The 18,267-nt window shown below is 40.7% G+C and overlaps 1 protein-coding gene across 1 annotated transcript in view; it reads left to right on the forward strand.

Moving 5' to 3' along the window:
• Positions 1-6,101: 6,101 nt before the first annotated feature.
• The window catches only part of LOC139408286 (MAPK associated protein 1), a 174,192-nt gene continuing 162,026 nt past the window's right edge, over positions 6,102-18,267 (forward strand). The window contains exon 1 of the mRNA XM_071151996.1: positions 6,102-6,302. The gene's annotated coding sequence lies outside the window, so the exon portion shown is untranslated. The remainder of the gene's footprint in view (positions 6,303-18,267) is intronic.

The following is an 18,267-nucleotide window of genomic DNA, read 5'->3' on the forward strand; positions in this document are numbered from 1 at the left end:
TAGCATGTCTGGTAGGCTTGTGTCACTGGGCAGCTCGCAGTAGGGTTTCCCTTTGTTGTCCGTAATAGTTTACAAGCCCTGCCACATTCGATGAACGCCAGAGCCTGTGTAGTAGGATTCAATCTTAGTCCTGTATTGATGCTTTGCCTGTTTGATGGTTTGTCTGAGGGCATAGCGGGATTTTTTATAAGTGTCCGAAAGCGGCAGCTCTAGCCTTTAGCTCGGTGCGGATGTTGCCTGTAATCCATGGCTTCTGGTTGGGATATGTACGTACGGTCACTGTGGGGACGAAGTCGTCGATGCACTTATTAATGAAGACGGTGACTGAGGTGGTATACTCCTCAATGTCATTGGATGAATCCCGGGAACATATTACAGTCTGTGTTAGCAAAACAGTCCTGTAGCGTAGCATCCGCGTCATCTGACCACTTCCGTATTGAGTGAGTCACTGGTACTTCCTGCTTTAGATTTAAAGCAGGAATCAGGAGGATAGAATGATGGTCAGATTTCCCAAATGGAGGGTGAGGTAGAGCTTTATACACTTTGTTCGGAAAGTATTCAGAACCCTTGACTTTTTACACATTTTGTTATGTGACAGCCTTAGTCGGATGGGGCCACAGTGTCTCCTGACCCCTCCTGTCTCAGCCACCAGTATTTATGCTTGCTGTTTGGAGTTTTAGGCTGGGTTTCTGTACAGAACTTTGAGATATCAGCTGATGTACGAAGGGCTATATAAATACATTTGATTTGATTTGATTTAGTCTACACATAATACCCCATAATGCCGTGTTCCATATACTCAGTCAGTTAAGAAATGGTCCGAGGAGGTATGGTATACACTGAGTATTCCAAACATTGGGAACACCTTCCTAATATTGAGTTGCACTCCACCTTTCACCCTCAGAACAGCATCAATTTGTCGCAGCATGGACTCTACAAGGTGTCGAAAGCGTTCCACAGGGACGCTGGCCCATGTTGACTCCAGTGCTTCCCACAGGTTAGCTGAATGTCCTTTTGGGTGGTGGACTATTCTTGATAAACACAGGAAACTATTGAGCGTGGAAAAATCCCGCAGCGTTGCAGTTCTTGACACAAACCAGTGCGCCTGGCACCTACCACCATACCCCGTTCAAAGGCATGTCATGGAAAGAGCAGGTGTTCTTAATATTATATATACTCAGTGTATATTGGCAATTATAAACCAAGTTTGGGTCCTGGATGCTGATTGGCTGAACGCTGTGGTATATCAGATGTTATAAACTGGGTGGGTCGAGCCCTGAATGCTGATTGGCCGACAGCCGTGGTATATCAGACTGTATACCACGGGTATGACAAAACATTTATTTTTACTACTCTAATTACATTGGTAACCAGTTTAAAATAGCAATAAGGCACCTCAGACGTTACGTCATGCCTAAGAACAGCCCTTAGCCGTGGTATATTGGCCATATACCACACCCCCTCGTGCTTTATTGCTTAAATATTCCACGGTATGACCAAAAATGACAAATTATGTTGCTAACCAGTTTATAACCAACCCACCTCAGAGGTTTTTGGTACAGGTAACTTACAAAATAAAGGACACACCAACTTAATGTCTTAAAAGGGTGTTGGGCCATCATGAGCCACCAGAACAGCTTCAATGCGCATAGATTCTACAAGTGTCTGGAACTCTATTGGAGGGATTTTTAAAATATATTTTTACATTGAACTCGGCAAGTCAGTTAAGAACAATTTCTTATTTATAACAACAGCCTAGTTCAGGAGCAGAACAGCAGATTTTTACCTTGTCAGCTATGGGATTCAAACTAGCAACCTTTCGGTTACTGGGCCAACACTCTAACCACTAAGCTACCTTCCACCCCATGGATTAGTCCACGAGAAATTTTCTTCTAGCCATGGAAGCCAAAATAATGGGCAACCGGGCATTTTTATGCGTGACCCTGAGCATGATAGGATGTTAATTGTTTAATTAACTCAGGAACCACACCTGTGTTGAACCATCTGCTTTCCATATACTGTATATCCCTCATTAACTCAAGTGTTTCCTTTATTTTGGCAGTTATCTGTATATGGCCAATATACCATGGCTAAGGGTTGTATCTAGGCACTCCGCGTGGTATATTGGCCATATACCACACATCCTCGGGCCTTTTTGCTTAAACCTAACACTGTTAAGGGCTGTTCTTATGCCCGACACAAAGCGGAGTGCCTGAATACAACCCTTAGCCATGGTATATTAGTCATGTTGGTCATGTACCGCAAAACCGAGGTGCCTAATAGATAGCAACATAGATAGAACAGTAAACAACTATTTTTTGGGACATATCCATGGTGGTAGTAAAGCAATTTGACAAGAGAGGGAGAGCTAAAACAAACTTTTTTTTAGCACGGCTGTGCTGCGGTCATAACGGTGCCTTCGGAAGTATTCAGACTTTTCACTTTTTTCATATTTTATTACGTTACAGCCTTATTCTAAAATGTATTAAATCATTTCCCTCCACCTCATCAGTCTACACACAATACCCCATAACAACAAAGCCAAATCAAGTTTTTTAGAATTCTTTACAAATTTATTTAAAAAAAATGTAAAACTGAAACATCACATTTACATAAGTACTCAGACCCTTTACTCAGTACTTTGTTGAAGCACCTTTTGGCAGCGATTACAGCCTAGAGTCGTCTTGGGTATGACGCTACAAGCTTGGCACACCTGTATTTGGGGAGTTTCTCCCATTCTTCTCTGCAGATCCTCTCAAGCTCTGTCAGGTTGGACAGAGAACGTCCCTGCACAGCTATTTTCAGGTCTCTCCAGAGATGTTCGATCAGGTTCAAGTCTGGACTAGCTGGGCCACTCGAGGACATTCAGAGACTTGTCCCGAAGCCAATCCTGTGTTGTCTTCGCTGTGTGCTTTGGGTCATTGTCCTGTTGGAAGCTCATCCATATATTTATATGTACATATTATTCAATCCCTTTAGATTTGTGTGTATTAGGTAGTTGTTGTGGAATTGTTAGATTACTTGTTAGATATTGCTGCACTTTCGGAACTAGAAGCACAAGCATTTCACTACACTCGCAATAACATCTGCTCACCATGTGTATGTGATCAATACAATTTGATTTGATTTGAACCTTCACTTTGCACAAACCTTGATTGTACAATTGCTGTTCTACAACGGGTTACCAACTAAATAAAATTCTGTATTTTAATAAATGTATTCATAGGCTATTATTTCATCCCTTGATGAAAATACAGGCCTAATCAGACACATCCATGGTTGCTAGCCAAGCTTGCTGGCCATTCATTCCATCGGTTAGGTTGCCAGAGACGCAATGTAGTTGTTATGTCTTTTTGTTATTTGTATATGAACGTAATCCAGTTGCCGTGGTATATCAGATCGTATATGTCGCGTCGTGCCTAAGAACAGCCCTTAGCTGTGGTACAGTATATTGGACATGTACCAAACCTCCTCAGGCCTAATTGCTTAACATTTATAATAGCATGTGAATCAACATTGTTGTGTATGGGCAGGTTGACTGTAAAGAGATACCATACAACATACAGCTAGCTATGTGGGATTCATTGTAGTCAGTGTGCTTGGGAAATATTACTGATATGTATTGGTATAACACTTGAAGTCATTGATTAAATGCTTTTGTACGATGTGTGAACCATATATCAGTCATGGTACGTAACTTTCTTCTGTTTCTATAGCCTGAAAAGTAATAATGCTTATCACCTTCACCTGTTGTTTGTCAATCTCAAATATAGAACGAGTTATTTCCTAATGAGATTTACAATCTGCATGTCATTTCTTTTCCCACTGCAGAGGAGAATAGCATGATTTTGTAGCACGTTATCACTTGAGTTTGATAATACAATGACAAATATTTATTGTGTCTGTCCCATTCAGGTTTCAAATTACAGTACAAATATTGGTTTTGAATGATGTGGTGTTGAATTCTACAATCAAATGAATAATCTCCTTTTAATATGTATTCAATGGTTATGCAATATCCCAACCACTGAAACATAATGAATAATATATTGTTATGCAATATCCCAGCCACTGAAACATAATGACTAATATGTTGTTATGCCATATCCCAGCCACTGAAACATAATGAATAATATGTTGTTATGCCATATCCCAACCACTGAAACATAATGACTAATATGTTGTTATGCCATATCCCAACCACTGAAACATAATGACTAATATGTTGTTATGCCATATCCCAGCCACTGAAACATAATGACTAATATGTTGTTATGCCATATCCCAACCACTGAAACATAATGACTAATATGTTGTTATGCCATATCCCAACCACTGAAACATAATGACTAATATGTTGTTATGCCATATCCCAGCCACTGAAACATAATGACTAATATGTTGTTATGCCATATCCCAGCCACTGAAATATAATGACTAATATGTTGTTATGCCATATCCCAACCACTGAAATATAATGACTAATATGTTGTTATGCCATATCCCAACCACTGAAACATAATGACTAATATGTTGTTATGCCATATCCCAGCCACTGAAACATAATGACTAATATGTTGTTATGCCATATCCCAGCCACTGAAACATAATTAATTATATTTGGTTTTGCCATATCCCAACCACTATTATAAACTGGAGGGTTCGAGCCCTGAATGTTGATTGGCTGACAGGCGTGGTATATCAGAACGTATACCACGGGTATGACAAAACATTTATTTTTTTACTGCTCTAATTATGTTGGTAAACTGTTTATAACAGCAATAAGTCACCTCTGGGGGTTTGTGATATATGACCAATATACCACGGCTAAGGGCTGTGTCCAGGCACTCCGTGTTGCGTCGTACATATGAACAGCTATTTGTTGTGGTATATTGTGCCTTATTGCTTAATTATATTTCGCTCCCATACAATTTGGTTGTAAATCCAGATTTCAGGACCATGTTCATTATGACCATATCCTTTACAATGGGAAAGGTACTGTAATTATCCAGTCCGTTTGACTAAGTCTGGCTAATACAGTATTAAAATCATATTTTCTTTCTATACAGTATGTCTATCGTGTCATAACACAGCAGGGAAAACATACAACTGAGAGCTTTTAGCCCTGTGCCTGATTCAACATTCCAACATTAAATCATTTTAACATTTTGTAAATATTTCCACTTTAATGTTGCCACGGTTTCAAGCGAGAGGCCTATTCCCAAGTAAGGACAGACACTCTTTGTTGATACTCTCGCAATCCCTCTGAAACTGTTGCAGAGGTGCGGGGTGGAATGTTTTTCTGACTTTTCCTCCCTTGTGCTATACGATGACACTGTCTTTTCACTTGACCTTGAAGTAGCAGCGTACCACTCCCAGGAGTTGAGGGAGAGAGGAGCTCCTGTTATGGATACAGCATTCATCACTGAAATATGCTCCTGTCAAACCCCACTCTATATCCACAGAGCCTGTACGAGTTCCCAGGTAGCCTACAGAGTAAACGGAGCCCCAGTCAGAGGGCTGTGAGTGGATGGTTAGTTACCACATTACATTTTTTTCGTGTCATATGCAATATATAAGTTATTCCTTGTTGTTGTGGATTGAACACCCTATGCAAATGATGTATTGTCTGCACGCAGGTACAAACACAGACACCATTGCACACATGCATAAACATAAACACAAATGCATGAACACTCACGCCAAAGATGGTTAGCCTATCTACACACATGCAAAACATTCTCACAAGCACGTAATGTATAATGCTATGGACAGACAAGCTTGCATTCACACATATGCCTATTTCTCTCATCATACATACTGTCTCTTAACAAATGTGTGTGGTGATACGTTTGCACACTAGTATATCACACACACACACTATATAAATATTAAAGACAATTTTCTGCAATCTACACTATGAATTTCAAACTTAATTGTAAAGAAAATACAAAGTTGTTCAATTCTCTGTGACTGTTCATTGCAATTGGCTATAGGTGAGCGCTTTAATTATTTCCTTAAATATGATTGGTTTAGCCAAACGTCAGTCAAGTTTTGTCTGGGGTGTTGTGTTTGGGGATGGGTCCCTCCCACCTTGCTTTGACACTCCACTTCCGGTGTGTAGGAACTGCATCAACACTGTCAACAGAGGAAATACATTGTCATGGAGTTTATTGTTGATTTTCTAAGATTTAAAGTTTTTATTTTAGCGTTATTGAAATGAGACACTGTAACTGGACGTATGCACAGATGGTACAGTGTATCTCGGAACTTTCTCTTCCTCGGATAAGGCATGCATAACGGTAGGTTAGCAGGTTTGTAAGGCACAAGTACCTAATAGTAGCTAGCGCAAGCCAGGGCCTTGCTAACGTTAGCTAGCTAGAGTAAGATTAACATTAGCTAGCTAGTTTAGCCTCTGTTTATTAGGAATTATAGAACTACAGTAGTTAGATAAGTGTTTACGCTTGCTCGTTTACATCTTTTGGCTATTTCGACAAGCTCCATCTAGATGGCTACCTAGCTAAAGTAACCAAAATATATGCAGGTAGTTAGCTAGTTAGCGCGCGAGTTGGTTTAGAGGTTTAGCCAAACAACCCAGTAGATAGGTACTATACCCAATTTTCTAGCGAATTTACTAACTATCTTCTGCCGACTATCGTGTTTTGCACAAATGATGATGATGATGCTGCTGCTGCTGTTAGCTTGCTAACGTAACTGCCTAGCTTAGTGTGCAGTGGGTTTGTAGCCAGTTAGCTACAAGCACGCGAGGAAGCTTGAGTTGTCTGCTTCGTTCGTGTTACTCAGGGATGGGCAACTTTGATGATAGGCCGCAGTGGCTTGCTGATCTGCATACCTACACACATGCCCCCCCCTAGCCTTTTGGGGGGGCCATTGTACCCCTCCCCTCCCCTCCACCACCACCTTGAGAGCGGAACACTTTAGGGGAGCCCCTTTTTTGTTAATTTCCAGCAATTATCTATATTTTGCTATAGGCAGTAGAGAAGATGTTGCAGTTTTAAAGCAAGTTTTCTGCAGTTCTACACATTTTGACAGGGGTGGACAGAAGATTTAGCAATTGAATAACTAATTTAATGTAATTCTACTCATTTTCCCATGGGGCGGAGAAATTAAAATTAGCAGTTTTACAACACATTTCCTGCAATTTTGCCATTGGGTGGAAAGAAATGTTTGCCGTTTTTTTTAATGATATCTGAGTGAGATTTACTATCTTGGAGACCCGAGTCCGTAATTCGACCAATGGAGACCCGGGTCCATAATTCGACCTTGATTACTACAACTGGTTGCTAAACAAATTTACCAATCAAAAAAATGTTAGCTGACATTGGTGACAGTAAATTGAGCCCCCCACCTCCCAGCTCAAAGATTCCACCCTGATACTGACCCATAGCTAGGGTGTCAGAACTGTGGGTGGTTATCAGCTAGCTAGCGGACAAAACAAATGTACACACTTTGTGGCAATGCAAGACACTAAGTGACATGTTTGCACCTCCTTTTCTGGTGCATGTTTAGGATGTCAACACTCAGGCTGTGAAACAGGTTTTCAGTTCAGTTATTGACTGTAAAGAAGGTTGCATTTTTTGTTGTTGAACATTACAATGTAAGCAGCCGCTATCAATCTGGCATAGCTAGTGTTGTGTATGTAGTACAGTAGAAGTCTCTCAATTCAATTCAATTCAAGGTCTTTATTGGCATGGGAAACATGTGTTAACTTTGCCAAAGCAAGTGAGGTAGACAACATACAAAGTGAATATATAAAGTGAAAAACAACAAAAATTAACAGTAAACATTACACATACAGAGGTTTCAAACAGTAAAGACATTACAAATGTCATATTATATATATATATACAGTGTTTTAACAATGTACAAATGGTTAAAGGACACAATATAAAATAATTAAGTATAAATATGGGTTGTATTTACAATGGTGTGTGTTCTTCACTGGTTGCCCTTTTCTCGTGGCAACAGGTCACAAATCTTGCTGCTGTGATAGCACACTGTGGAATTTCACCCTGTATATATGGGAGTTTTTCAAAATTGGATTTGTTTTCGAATTCTTTGTGGATCTGTGTAATCTCTCTCTCTCTCTCTCTCTCTCTCTCCCTCTCCTCTATCTCTGTCTCTCTGTCTCTCTCTGTCTCTCTCTCTCCAGGTAATAGCACCTCTCCCGCCTCTGACTGACACTTACCTATGAGCCTACCCTGTCTCTCTCCATTTAGCCTACTGTAATCAGCATCTTAATCTTCTGCTCTGAAAAAAAAGTGGAGGACTTCGTTGTTGTTGGGTGTATTGGGGCATATTTAAGCACAAGTAGGATGCAGTGGAGGAGAGTGATGCCATAGCCTAGCTGTTGCTCACCTCTGCAAAAAAAAGTACAGAAAAGGATTTGTCCCCATCATTCAAGTGGTCACTGACACAGTAAAGGTCCGTCCACACCAAGGACGATAACTGTAACGATAACTATACCGATTAAACTATACATAACTATACCGATAACTATACCGATAACTATACCGATAACTATACATAACTATACCGATAACTGTAACGATAACTATACCGATTAAACTATACATAACTATACCGATAACTATACTGATTAAACTATACATAACTATACCGATAACTATACCGATAACTATACCGATTAAACTATACATAACTATACCGATAACTATACCGATAACTATACCGATAACTATACCGATAACTATACCAATAACTATACTGATTAAACTATACATAACTATACTGATTAAACTATACATAACTATACCGATAACTATACCGATTAAACTATACATAACTATACCGATAACTATACCGATTAAACTATACATAACTATACATAACTATACCAATAACTATACCAATAACTATACTGATTAAACTATACATAACTATACCGATAACTATACCAATAACTATACTGATTAAACTATACATAACTATACCGATAACTGTAACGATAACTATACCGATAACTATACTGATAACTATACTGATAACTATACCGATTAAACTATACATAACTATACCGATAACTATACCGATAACTGTAACGATAACTATACCGATTAAACTATACATAACTCTACCGATAACTATACCGATAACTGTACCGATAACTGTAACGATAACTATACCGATAACTATACCGATAACTATACCGATAACTATACCGATAACTATACAGATAACTATACAGATAACTGTACCGATAACTATACCGATAACTATACCGATTACTATACCGATTTACCTATACATAACTATACCGATAACTATACCGATAACTATACAGATAACTATACAGATAACTGTACCGATAACTATACCGATAACTATACCGATAACTATACAGATAACTATACAGATAACTGTACCGATAACTATACCGATAACTATACCGATAACTATACAGATAACTATACAGATAACTATACCGATAACTATACCGATAACTATACCGATAACTATACCGATAACTATACCGATAACTATACCGATAACTATACATAACTATACCGATAACTATACCGATAACTATACCGATAACTGTACCGATAACTATACCGATTAAACTATACATAACTCTACCGATAACTATACCGATAACTGTACCGATAACTGTAACGATAACTATACCGATAACTATACCGATAACTATACCGATAACTATACCGATAACTATACAGATAACTGTACCGATAACTGTACCGATAACTATACCGATAACTATACCGATTACTATACCGATTTACCTATACATAACTATGAAACGTCGGCGAGCATTCACACTAGAGGACAGTTTATCGTTCTACTGTGCTCCTGTCAATCAATTGATCAACTATCCTGCTGCACGCTGTAGGTCTATTAATAATGTGGGGAAACAGACCATTCAAGTGTTTTGTTATAGTGACAACTACAAATAATACTTCAATGTACTTTTCAATGTAATGAAAAATAAGATAGAAACTCATATTTAAATGTAGCAATTCGACAACAAACAGCGCTTATTAATTAACATTTGATTTGTTACATGCTCCGAATACAACAGGTGTAGTAGACCTTACAGTGAAATGCTGAATACAACAGGTGTAGTAGACCTTACAGTGAAATGCTGAATACAACAGGTGTAGTAGACCTTACAGTGAAATGCTGAATACAACAGGTGTAGTAGACCTTACAGTGAAATGCTGAATACAACTGGTGTAGTAGACCTTACAGTGAAATGCTGAATACAACAGGTGTAGTAGACCTTACAGTGAAATGCTGAATACAACAGGTGTCGTAGACCTTACAGTGAAATGCTGAATACAACAGGTGTAGTAGACCTTACAGTGAAATGCTGAATACAACAGGTGTCGTAGACCTTACAGTGAAATGCTGAATACAACAGGTGTAGTAGACCTTACAGTGAAATGCTGAATACAACAGGTGTAGTAGACCTTACAGTGAAATGCTGAATACAACAGGTGTAGTAGACCTTACAGTGAAATGCTGAATACAACAGGTGTAGTAGACCTTACAGTGAAATGCTGAATACAACAGGTGTAGTAGACCTTACAGTGAAATGCTTACTTACAAGCCCTTAACCAACAAAAGTTTAAAAAAATAACTAATAATAATTAAAGAGCAGCAGTAAAATAACAGTATATAGGCTAAATACAGGGGGTACCAGTACAGAGTCAATGTGCAGGGGCACAGGTTAGTTGAGGTAATTGAGGTAATCTGTACTTGTAGGTAGAGTTAAAGTGACTATGCATAGATAATAAAGAGTAGCAGCAGTGTAAAAGAGGGGGTGGGACAATGCAAATAGGAGGAGGAGTCTTATGGCTTGGGGGTAGAAGCTTTAAGAAGCCTTTTGGGGGCATAGACTTGGCGCTCCCGTGCCGTTTGTCGTGCGGTAGCAGAGACCCTATGACTAGGGTGTCTGGACAATTTTTAGGGCCTTCATCTGACACTGCCTTGTATAGAGGTCCTGGATGGCAGGAAGCTTGGCCCCAGTGATGTACTGGGCAGTAAGCACTACCCGCTGTAGCGCCTTGCGGTCGGAGGCCGAGCAGTTGCCATACCATGCTCTCAATGGTTTAGCTGTATAACATTTTGAGGATCTCAGGACCCATGCCAAATCTTTTCAGTCTCCTGAGGGGGAAAAGGCTTTGTCATGCCCTCTTTTATGGCTGCTGTATTGGTGTGTTTGGACCATTTTAGTTTGTTGGTGATGTGGACACCAAGGAACTTGAAGCTCTCAACCTTCTCCACTACATCCCCGTCAATGAGAATGGGGGACGTGCTCTTTCATCCTTTTCTTGTAGTCCACAATCATCTCCTTTGTCTTGATCACGTTGAGGGAGAGGTTGTTGTCCTGGCACCACACGGCCAGGTCTCTGACCTCCTCCCTATAGGCTGTGTCATCGTTGTCGGTGATCAGGCTTACCACTGTTGTGTTGTCGGCAAACTTAATGATGGTGTTGGAGTCGTGCCTGTTCATGCAGCCGTGGGTGAACAGGGAGTACAGGAGGGGACTGAGCACGCACCCCTGAGGGGCCCCAGTGTTGAGGATCAGTGTGGCAGATGTGTTGTTACCTACCACCTGGGGGCGGCCCGTCAGCCTGTGCGTCTTTTACATTTTTACATCATGTCATTGCTTGCCTCGTTGCTCAAGTGGTTTGCTAGTGGGCTCCTTCTGACTCTGTCAGTCATGGATCATATGTCTCTCAAGTATTACCAGTTACAAAGGAAAGCTCACTGTGGGCTCTGCTTCTCCTCTGCCCTTCGAGTGGCTATTCCTCACGTACCTACAACCTGGAGCGCTTCAATAGAACACGTTTTTGATTGGTTGTTGAAGTTGTATTGGGGGGGTTAGCAATAGTTATCCACAATTTTTGTAGTTACAATGCATTCGGAAAGTATTCAGACCCCTTCCCTTTTTCCACATTTTGTTACGTTACAGCCTTATTCTAAAATGGATTACATTTTTTGTCCCCTCATCAATCCACACACAATAACCCATAATGACATCACAATACCTATAATGACAAAGTGAAAGCAGGTTTTTAGAATTTTTTTGAAAATGTATTAAAAACAGAAATACCTTATTTACCCTTTGCTATGGGACTTGAAATTGAGCTCAGGTTCATCCTGTTTCCATTGATCATCCTTGAGATCTTTCTACAGCTTGATTGGAGTCCACCTGTGGTAAATGTAATTGATTGGACATGATTTGGAAAGGCACCTGTCTATATAAGGTCCCAGAGTTGACAGGGCATGTCAGAGCAAAAACAAAGCCACGAGGATTAAGGAATTGTCCATATAGTTCTGAGACAGGATTGTGTCGAGGCACAGATCTGGGGAAGTGTACCAAAAAATGTCTGCAGCATTGAAAGTCCCCAAGAACACAGTGGCCTCCATAATTTGTTAAATGGAAGAAGTTTGGAACCATCAAGACTCTTCCTAGAGCTGGCCGCCTGGGCAAGCAGGGGAGAAGGGACTTGGTCAGGGAGGTGACCAAGAAGCTGATGGTCACTCTGACAGAGCTCCAGAGTTCCTCTGTGGAGATGGGAGAACCATCCAGAAGGACAACCATCTCTGCAGCACTTCTACTAAGTTTTTAACTTACTAGTTATCTAAGCAAGCTGTCTGAATTAATAAGGTGACAGGGCATCATATTGTCAGCTTCCTGTTGTGTTTGAGAAATCAAAGCCCTTTGGATGAAATATCTGTACAGCTGCCACTGCTTGATTTCCTTGCATTTTTTTCTCCTTAATGTTCTTGACAAGTCTGCTCCACCCCCCTCTTCGCCAAGCAGAGCAGGTAGATCCGTTGCCCTAGCGACTCCAGACTCCACATAGACACAGCGTGTACACATGGTACTCCAGAGCCAGTACTGTTCTTCCTTCAGACAAGCACGCGCCAACTTTTTTTCATTTGCACAATGTCTCTCGTTCACATTCACATGTCCAAAAACAACAAAAATGACATTCGGGAGCTCCTACCTATACATGTTTCACTTTATGATCTGGATCGCCTGTCTTTGCAATTAGTTTATTTTCATTTGTGCTCATTATCATATTTGGCTTGCAGCCTCGCTATTACTTGTGCTCATTTTGTTATAATTCTGGTAATAGATGCCCAATGGGCTTTCTTTGCTTTTTTTTTGGCGCACCCTTGTGTACTAACCCAGTAATAGTGTAAATCCCAGGATGAGAGAAGGATTATATGACGATATGAATACAGCTCAACCCTAGGATGTACTGATATGTAACTGATAGATACACACACACACACTACACACACACATTATTCTTTAGTATTTCTTTATTTTTTTATCAGAATTAAAAATGTATAAAAAATCTGTGTTTAGTTGTTGTGATTTCTTTATATACAGTGGGGCAAAAAAGTATTTAGTCAGCCACCAATTGTGCAAGTTCTCCTACTTAAAAAGATGAGAGAGGCCTGTACTTGCACAATTGGTGGCTGACTAAATACTTTTTTGCCCCACTGTATATACTGTGTATGTATAAGTCTAATTGATATGTTAATGTTTTTAAATGTATATGAATTGGAAAATATTTTTGTCTGTAATGTCTCGTACCCCAGGAAGACTAGCTGTCACCGTTGGCTAATGCACCTCTCTTATTCAGAGGGGTTGGGTTAAATGCGGAAGACACATTTCAGGTGAATGCATTGTTTTACAACTCACTAGGTATCCCCCTTTCCCTGACTTAGCTACACTATTACCGTCTAGGGCTGCACAATTAATCACATTTTTATCGAAATTGTGATATTGCACTGCAATATCCTGTGATTTTTTTTTTTGAGGGGAACGCTACACAGTCCGTTTTTATAGTTGATTCTGTTTTTCGTCTCCTCACTGCTTTCCCACACACCAAACCCTGTACCTTGTCACTCAAGCAGGCACAGTTGGCTTGACTGTTGCATTCAGTCTCTCAATTTGAGTCTTCACGCTTCTGTTAGCCATTGCTTGCAGTCAAAAAACCAAAACAAAGCTGTTTTCAACTTTGCTTCTTCGTATAAATCAACGTTTTCTGTATTATACTATTGGTTTGTGTAAATTTATCTCTTCAAAACGCTATCTCATGCTTATCTCTAACTAGCTAACTGGCTAAATATTATGGAGCTAGGAAGGGAAATCTGGCTAGCAAATGTTAGCTCTAGTGGTGTCAGCATGTTTGTGCAACAACGTTCTGAATCAGAGTGGAAGCATATTCTAAAACCTTTGTCTGAATGTAACATTAATTCAAATGTAATTAGGGTCCCCTGGGAAACACTGACCAACACTTTGGTTCCTAGTACCCTGTCACAACAACTCTTATACCTAGGCTTTTTATTCGTTGGCATGCCAAACAACACCAATCATATAATTATATATATGCCATTTAGCAGACGCTTTTATCCAAAGCAACTTATGTGTGCATTTGTTTTTACATATGGGTTGTCTCGGGAATCCAACTCACGATCCTGGCAACCCAAGTGTTTTGATCTAAAAAGCAATTGAAATCGCAATATTTAGATTTAAAAAAAATCATAATTAGAGTTTTTGCCCATATCCTGCAGCCCTATTACCATCTATTGATCAGACAAGGAGAACATATTCAAGCCTAGGTATTGATCAGAAGGAGTGAACGTATTCTAGCCTAGGTATTGATCAGATGGAGTGAACGTATTCTAGCCTAGGTATTGATCAGATGGAGTGAACGTATTCTAGCCTAGGTATTGATCAGATGGAGTGAACGTATTCTAGCCTAGGTATTGATCAGATGGAGTGAACGTATTCTAGCCTAGGTATTGATCAGATGTAGTGAACGTATTCTAGCCTAGGTATTGATCAGATGGAGTGAACGTATTCTAGCCTAGGTATTGATCAGATGGAGTGAGCGTATTCTAGCCTAGGTATTGATCAGATGGAGTGAACGTATTCTAGCCTGGGTATTGATCAGATGGAGTGAACGTATTCTAGCCTAGGTATTGATCAGATGGAGTGAACGTATTCTAGCCAAGGTATTGATCAGATGGAGTTAACGTATTCTAGCCAAGGTATTGATCAGATGGAGTGAACGTATTCTAGCCAAGGTATTGATCAGATGGAGTGAATGTATTCTAGCCAAGGTATTGATCAGATGGAGTGAACGTATTCTAGCCAAGGTATTGATCAGATGGAGTGAACGTATTCTAGCCAAGGTATTGATCAGATGGAGTGAATGTATTCTAGCCTAGCTATTGATCAGATGGAGTGAACGTATTCTAGCCTAGGTATTGATTAGGCGGAGTGAACGTATTCTAGCCAAGGTATTGATTAGGCGGAGTGAACATATTTTTCGCCTCCTTCATGGTTTACAGATGACATAGGCCAGGGCTCTCCAACCCTGTTCCTGGAGAGCTACTGTCCTGTAGGTTTTCACTCCAACCCCAGTCTAGAACACCTGATTCTAATAATTAGCTGGTTGATAAGCTGAACCAGGTTAGTTACAACTGGAGTTGGAGTTAAAACCTACAGGAGGGCAGTACTACAGGAACAGGGTTGGAGACCCCTGACATAGGCTATTCTGTGCTCTCCTCGTCCCTTTCCACATCATGATAGGACTTCTAAGGCCGGGCGATCTGTCTGATAAGACTTGAGTTTGCAATTGACACCACTTCATCGCCTACTTACGACTGCTAAAGTGTTTTTGCAGTGACAGCCTGACTGACGTACAGGTTCCACAGAAAGCGGGAGAGGTGTTGTCATATTTCACCTAGGCGTCCCTCAGCAAAGCCATCATTATATAATTACCTTTTTTTAATTAGCCAATTAGCAATGCTCTATAGTAATGTAATGCTTATGTGCCAGTCTAAGTGAGATGGTGCTGGAGTAGTAGGCTAGATTAACAGTTGTGTTTTCCTACTGGAAGCTAACAAATTGCAGGTTTTGGATTGGTTGTTGAAAGAATTCTTGTTGTATTCCACCTAGACTCAGTCGCTGTGCCTAGAACTCTGTCTCTCCGTGCCCGTCGCTCCTTTTGTTCTATTTGGGGTGTCTTCTGCTTGATCTGAGGCCGTTTGAGATGAAACTGCCGATCAGAGTTATGTAACCACGGACAGATTGGTTTTACTTGGTGTTAGGCTCTAGACTTAGGCTCCATCAACCATCCTTTTTGTTAGTGCTCATGTCTTTTCACCAGATTTTTAGGCCTAGTGAACATTTTCCCGTTGTGTTCAGATTCAGAAGGGAATCAAAAACAAACATTCACTCTCTTTACCTAATGTCTTTTTAATTTTTAATTTTTTTTTTACATTTGGTTCCCACCTTTTTTCTAATTTCCTCTAGAACAGGGATGGGCAACTTTGATGGCCGTGGGAGGGGCCACAAAACATCTCAACTTTGATGGCCGTGGGAGGAGCCACAAAACATCTCAACTTTGATGGCCGTGGGAGGGGCCACAAAACATCTCAACTTTGATGGCCGTGGGAGGGGCCACAAAACATCTCAACTTTGATGGCCGTGGGAGGGGCCACAAAACATCTCAACTTTGATGACCGTGGGAGGGGCCACAAAACATCTCAACTTTGATGGCCGTGGGAGTGGCCACAAAACATCTCAACTCATCTTGGAGCAAAACATTTTAGCGGCTCCCCTCTTGACAGTGAGGACAACAACAACAACAAATATTTGAACGTTTTTTAAAGTTAATTTCCTGCAATTCTACACATTTTTCCATGAGGTGGAGAGAAGATTTTGCAACTTTTACAACTAATTTCATGCAATTTAATTTTTGTTGTAGGGTGGAGAGAGAAAATGGCTGTTTCTCCTATGATATCTGATTATCAATGGGGCCCACCCCCCCGGTCGTAAATTAGACCATGCTTAATCCAAGTTCAGATACTTTTCTATATATTGAAAAGTATGCGACACCCGTTGCTGACAGGAGTTTAAAATCAAGCACACAGCCATGCAATCTCCATAGACAAACATTGGCGGTAGAATGGCCATTACTGAAGAGCTTGATTTTCAATGTGGCACAAGTCAGTTTGTAAAATTTCTGCCCTGTTAGAGCTGACCCCGGTCAACTGTAATAAGTGCTGTTATTGTGAAGTGGATACATTTTGGAGCAACAACGATGCAGCCGTGAAGTGGTAGGCCACACAAGCTCACGGAACGGGATCTCTGAAGTGCGTAGCTCGAACAAATCTGTGTCCTCGTTTGCAACACTCACTACCGAGTTCCAAACGGCCTCTGGAAGCAACGTCAGCACAAGAACTGTTTGTCAGGAGCTTCATGAAATGGGTTTCCATGGCCGAGCAGCCGCACACAAGCATAAGATCACCATGCGCTATACTGTACTTTGGCTGGAGTGGTGTAAAGTTCGCCGCCATTGGACTCTGGAGCAGTGGAAACACATTCTCTGGAGTGATGAATCACTCTTCACCATCTGGCAATCTGACGGACGAATCTGGGTTTGGCGGATGCCAGGAAAAACGCTACCTGTCCCAATGCATAGTGCCAACAGTAAAGTTTGGTGGAGGAGGAATAATGGTCTGGAGCTGTTTTTCATGGTTCGGGCCCCCTATTTCCAGTGAAGGGGAATCTTAACGCTACATCATACAATGACATTCTAGACGATTCTGTGCTTCCAACTTTGTGGCAACAGTTTGGGGAAGACCCTTTCCTGTTTCAGCATGACAATGCCCCCGTGTACAAAGCGAGGTCCATACAGAAATGGTTTGTCGAGATCAGAATGGAATAACTTGACTGGCCTGCACAGAGTCCTGACCTCAACCCCATGAATTGGAACGCTGACTGCGAGCCAGGCCTAATCGCACCACATAAGTGTCCAAACTCACCAATGCTCCTGTGGCTGCATGGAAGCAAGGCCCCGCAGCAATGTTCTCAGAAGAATGGAGGCTTTTATAGCAGCAAAGGAATGGTACCAACTCCATATTAATGCCCACAAGCAGGTGTCCACATACTTTTGATCATGTAATGTAGCTGGTCACGAGACTAACTTACCAATCTAAAACTGTTTTGCTGAAATGGGCTAATTGAATGACTGTCAGTGACTTTCGTAACATTTGAACTGCTGATGAAGAACCACATTTCCAAATTGCACCTTGTGTATTCTAGTGTTCTAATTTTCAACAGTCAGTTACTAAAAAACAAAGTATTGATCCACAGGCCTACAAAAGGTGTGTCTGTCCACCAATTGCTCAACCCTTGCTCTAAGAAAGCAACTGGTGTAAATG

The sequence above is a fragment of the Oncorhynchus clarkii genome, chromosome 5, assembly GCF_045791955.1.
Source record: "Oncorhynchus clarkii lewisi isolate Uvic-CL-2024 chromosome 5, UVic_Ocla_1.0, whole genome shotgun sequence".
NCBI classification, from domain to species: domain Eukaryota; kingdom Metazoa; phylum Chordata; class Actinopteri; order Salmoniformes; family Salmonidae; genus Oncorhynchus; species Oncorhynchus clarkii.